Source organism: Bison bison, unplaced genomic scaffold (genome assembly GCF_000754665.1).
Source record: "Bison bison bison isolate TAMUID 2011002044 unplaced genomic scaffold, Bison_UMD1.0 scf7180017864307, whole genome shotgun sequence".
Lineage (NCBI taxonomy): Eukaryota > Metazoa > Chordata > Mammalia > Artiodactyla > Bovidae > Bison > Bison bison.
The window spans coordinates 10,825,440-10,831,541 of record NW_011494879.1 but is presented as its reverse complement, the minus strand read 5'-3'; positions in this window follow the sequence as shown (position 1 = coordinate 10,831,541).

The following is a 6,102-nucleotide window of genomic DNA, read 5'->3' as shown; positions in this document are numbered from 1 at the left end:
GAGGGTGGCGCAGCGGTGGTTTCTTCGGCCGAAGGCGACACCTCGCGGAGACCGCGCAGAAAGCTGAGCTGCTGGGCCTGGTCTCGGGGGGGCGGGGAGGGGCTCGGAGCAGGGCCACCGGCGCCCTCCCGCCGCCCTGTCAACATATCCCCACCACCGAGGATGGCGGCTTGGGCCCGCTTCCGCAGGGAATGGGCGAGAGGCTCCCCAAAACGTTCCCACGGGCTCCCGAGTTAGCCTGTCAAAAACCAGGGATTGCCCGAATTCTGGGGAGGCGGATGAGGTTCACATAGGAGTTGTGGTCCACAACTCCGGCAGCCCAAACCCCGGTTCGGAAATCTTGGCTCCCGGTTGTCGGAGGCAAAAGGGTAAGTGGCTGCTGCCACTACTCAAGACTCTTTGTGCCTTGGTGTCTTCAATTGCCAAATGGAGTTAGTAATGGTGCTTACCTCACAGGGCTGTTATTGAGAAATAGTTTTGAAAGCACTGAGAACGGTGCCCATCAGCACAGGGTGAGTGTTGAGTGTCAGCTATTGTTAGTTACCAGACCCTGATAGATTCTTCCTGGGAAACAAACACCCTCACCTCTGCTCTCCCAACCCACCACCACTATGACATCTTCAGTTGGCTCTGATTAAGCTTTCCTGCAGATATGTTGGGATGCAGGGTTGACAGGGTTAAAGATTCTAGTACCCACATTCCCCAGAACAACCCAGTCTCCCAGGCAGCCCCTTTAATAATCAAATGCACAACAAAGTGGGATTTCCCCAGGAAGAATTCCTCTTGGAATGATTTGGGGCAGGGAAACCTGCCCTCCTCCAACCCCCGCCCTGCACCCCGGGTTGGGGATGGGGGTGAGAAATCTTCTCCACCTTTTTCCCAAACTGGAAATGCCAATCATCCTCTCCATTCATCTCCACATTCAAACTAGTTGTGGGTGAGGATGCGGAGGGGCAGGAGGCAGCCTGTAAAATGCTCACCTATTAGCATTTGTGAAGACTCCCCAGTCCTTACCCTGGATACCTACATAATTCAAGGGGAGGGGGCAGGTTCCTCGAGTCCTAGGAAGTGACCCATGAATGAGGATGAGCTGCCCTTCCAAACACTTTCATTATTATTATTTCCTTCCCATATGTAAAGCTCTAAACTCTTGCAAAAACCTTTTATACCCCCTACTTCTGCTTTTCCCTAACTCCCTAATCTAAACCAAGCCCTCCTGCAGTTTTCTCCTCAAGCATCCCAGATTTTCCTTCAAAACACTTGCCTTCATTTGTAATGATGTCTGCCTGGGAGAATTTGTCTAAGGCCAGCTTCCCCTGAGACAAGGAGAGGAAACTGGCTCTGTCCTCCTCACCCTACTTGTGTCTGTCTTGCTCCAGGGGGCATCCACCACACAAAGCAGATACCTATCCGTACTCTACTATAGTATAGTATTGTTCAAGGCAGAGGTCCCCAGATGAGTCCTTCTGAAGCAGCCAACTTTTTGGAGAGAGTTTCTGTTTGTCAGCAACAGAGGGTAAGAGGAATGATGACCACACCATCAAGGCAGCAGCCCCAGGAAGGGATCTCAGAATTGCCTGACCCACCTTTTTACCGACACGGTAGGGGAAGTATCAACAGATCAGGTTGGTCCCTGTCGCTACAGAGCCCTACCTTGTCCTCTCTCACCCAACCTGTACCCTTCACCACAGCATTTGTCCTTTGTCAAGGGACAAAGTGCAGCAGAAAATGAGAAGACAAGAGACCCGGTTACTCTGTGTGCCTCCAAGCAAATTGTGTATTCTTCCTGGACCTCAATCTCTAATCTCATCCTCTTAATGCTAACCAATAATTACTGACAAGTCTGAATTTGAAGTTTAACAGAGTGATAAAGTTTTACAAGTGTTTATTGGTACTTTCATTTGCAAATGGAAAGATAAAAGACTTTGTCCGTGGAGAAATCTTGCTACTGCTGGTTCCTCGTCTGCTTGTAGGGAAACCTTCAAATTCTTCTTTGAAAGGTTGAAACTCTCTCAGACTATGTGGACACACATGAAATAAATCTTCAGGGGACTTGGAAGACACGTTCAACCAGCATCCACTCAGAACAGAGATGAGTGAAGGCACAGACTCAATGAGCTCATCACAGGCTGAGGGAGACACATCTAAAATGGACCAACAGACAGGATGGAGTTGTCCACAGGATTCGGTTTATAAATAAGGAGATTTTTGAGGGAGAACAATGTTTTCGTCTACAAATCCCTTCTTTAAAAAACAGAGCTAAATCACGCACACACACGCACATTCAGTAGAGTCCAACCCATGACTGGCTAGGCGATCAAAAACCTCTAGATGTTTTTCCTAGATTGTGAGTTAAAGATCTGGATCCAGCTTCAGGGACCTCAGTTTCTCCTAGGAAACTTAATGGGTCCTTTCCTGCCCACCTCACCCCTCCGCCACCAAAGTGTACATTTTTGCTGATTAAATACTTTTAAAATTCCTGACTCTTCATTTAGAATAAAGCTAGCTGCCTGACTTACCCAGTTACTAATGAATTAATTAAGCAACTTAATGAATGAATGAAACTTAAATTGAAGTTTTAAATTGGAAAAAGTAAGATAATAAAGGAAATATAGAGTGGCATTCTAAAACAGATAGCCCAGAAACACAAGACGGAAAATTTGAACATATTCGACAGCAATGAAAATTTTCAGTTATACTGAAAACACATCCAAAGTCAAAAGACAATGGTGTGATAGAAAAATATTTGCCTCATCTATAAGAGACAAAGAGTATATCCTATGTCTACAAAGAGCTCTTTCTTACACATCAAATAGAAAAACAACCCCATAGAAACATGGGTCCAGGATAAGAGTAGATAATTTACTGAGTAGGAAATGCAAATTGTTCATAAACATATGAAAAGATGCTCAGCTTCACTAGTAGTCAAGGAAATGCAAATTAAATCTCAAGGAGATTAACATTTTTTGGTCTAGCAGATTGGCCCAAGTATTGGCAAGGCTGGGGAGAGGGGGTAGGGACCCTCCTTACACTGTTGGCATTCCAGCCCGAAGAATAAAGGCAATCCCAGTCTTCCAAATACACCCTATTGTTACAAGAAATAATAAAATAAATATGTCAAAATGCATAAACAAGAAGCTGTGTTACAGTCTTGTCCTCAGTAGCAAAAATACAGTTAATAATCTAAATCCATTCCATAGGAACATGGTTGCATCTTCTATAATACACGTAAGCAGCGGAATAATGTGCAGCCTCTGAAAATAATGTGTTAGATCTACAGGTACTGACTTGGAGGTATCTATGAGTATAAAGGAAAATAAACTAGGTCTTGGGCAGCAGTCTGCCACTTTGGATATCTGTGCATTTAGACATGTCTGCATAAACCCAGCAACAAATTGGATGTAACATGCAACAACTGGTTAATAGTGGTTTACTTTGAGGAAAGGAATCAGATGCAGAGAGAAGATTTCCTCTTCATGCAATATTTTTGAAGCAGTGGAATAATTTTTTGTTTTGGTTAATTTTCAAAACAATGCTTTTATTACTTCCCAGGAAAGTTCGTCATTAAGCTGACCAGTTGGGGCAAGTAAAAGATCCTTTGGTGAAGGCTAATATGATCCCCAACGTTCTCTTTTGTCTCCCAGGCTAGTTGGCATTCTTTCAAACCAAACTAGTGCTAAACTGAGTCAGCTGAGAGTGGGTTCAAAGAAATAAAATGGCACTGGCTTAATTAGGATTAGAAGCAAGCCAAACAAAGCCATTTGAGTATATGATGTTGGATGTGCCCAAGACTAGACATATATATATTTACTTCTAAGGATGCAGGAAAATTTAAAATACAACATTGAGAGAGTTTTGGGGGTGAGAAGTTTTACTGGTAATGGCACAATAATAAATAAAACAAAAATTATCTTCATTGAATGCCAGTAATTTAGTTACAGATTTAGCAAATCAGAAGTATCCAACAGGCTCTGTACTCCCCTCAAAGACAGATTTCGCATCCTTTGGGGCAGCTCAGAGATCTCCCTTCCACTAGGAAGCCTTCTTTCAGGCTTAGTATGTTACAGAGACCTGGGGAAATCATGAAGATGGGATGAGTAAAAATGGCTTGCAAACTCCGAAGAGCTCAGGGATGGTAGTTGCCATAGAGCTGGAATTCCTGTTTACCTGTTTTCAGTTCAGTTCAGTTCAGTCGCTCAGTTGTGTCCGACTCTGCAACCCCGTGAATCACAGCACGCCAGGCCTCCCTGTCCATCACCAACTCCCGGAGTTCACCCAGACTCACATCCATCAAGTCAGTGATGCCATCCAGCCATCTCATCCTCTGTCGTCCCCTTCTCCTCCTGCCCCCAATCCCTCCCAGCATCAGAGTCTTTCCAGTGAGTCAACTCTTTGCATGAGGTGGCCAAAGTACTGGAGTTTCAGCTTTACCTGTTTTACTTGATGCTAAAAAACGAGATGGGAAAACTGTCCAGGGAGACAGGCAAGTGGCTCAGGGCCAGGCTCAGAGGCGTGGGGGAGGCAAAGAAGCTTCCACTCTGTAGACTATACAAACTTGATTTATCAGCATCAAAGCTTTTGCACGGAGGGGAATCCAGTCTCAGTGTGAACCCATAAGAACTACAAGAAATTCTGACTCCAGATCTGGTCTTCAAGTCTGTTTGCCACCACCCCTTAGAAACAGTAGCACTTCCTATGTCCAATCTTTTTTTCCTGGGGCTACTTTTCAATGTCACTGATTTAGTTTGGTGGGGTGTGTCCAGATTTCCTCAGCTGAAGTTTTCAGACCTCTTGCGATGGTTACATAACTGATGGCTGATTTGCCCATTCATTGATTCTTGTTACTCTCAGTTTCCTAGGATGCTGGAGAAATTCCCTAAAGCCCATGCATGCATGAGTGCTAAGTTGCTTCAGTCATGTCCAACTCTTTGCGACCCCATGAACAGTAACCCACCAGGCTCCTCTGTCCATGGGATTCTCCAGGCAAGAATACTGGACTGGGTTGCTATGCCCTTCTCCAGGGGATCTTCCCAATCCAGGGATCGAACCCATATTTCAACGTCTCCTGTTGGCAGGTTCTTTACTATTAGCACCACCTGGGAAACGCTATAGCCCAGATCTGCCTGGAGGCAGGATAGGGTGAGGGGTTTCCTTGTATTTAAACAGTGATGAGTGACAGGTCCCACTGCTACTTCTGGCCTAGAAAGTCTTTTTCTTTTTTGCTTCAAATTCTCAAAAATCAGCTGGAGACTCTCTAAGAAGGAATGCTGATCTTCTTAGCCCCAGCCCCACTCTTCCCTCCGAAACTCTGTTCATTGTTGATTGCCAGCTAGCATAAGCCAGCTGTGTTCTTTATCAAGTTCTTGTGTAGGCGTGGCTCTTCTAACAAGATTGCCAGTTCCGGGGTAGAAGAAGCCTTCCCCACAACAGACAGGCCAACTGGGCTCTGCTGGATGAGCCAATCCAGACAGCCACTCCCAGACTTAATTTCAAGTCTTTAAATTAAATTAGCATTCCGTGAGGATCAAGTTACTTTGCCATTACTTTGCCAACAAAGGTCCGTCTAGTCCAAGGCTATGGTTTTTCCAGTAGTCATGTATGGATGTGAGAGTTGGACTATAAAGAAAGCTGAGCGCTGAAGAATTGATGCTTTTGAACTGTGGTGTTGGAGAAGACTCTTGAGAGTCCCTTGGACTGCAAGAAGATCCAACCAGTCCATCCTAAGGGAAATCAGTCCTTAATAATCATTGGAAGGACTGATGTTGAAGCTGAAACTCCAATACTTTGACCACCTGATGCGAAGAGCTGACTCATTTGAAAAGACCCTGATGCTGGGAAAGATTGAAGGCAACGACAAGGGGACAACAGAGGATGAGATGGCTGGATGGCATCACTGACTCAATGGACATGAGTTTGAGTAGGCTCTGGGAGTTGGTGATGAACAGGGAGGCCTGGTGTGCTGCGGTCCATGGAGTCGCAAAGAGTTGTACACGACTGAGCGACTGAACTGAACTGAGGATTAAGTGGTAGTGGTAGTGGTGGGTGGGAGGGGGAAGTCCCTAAAGTGCCTGATTCATAATGGATTAGTTCAGTTCAGTCACT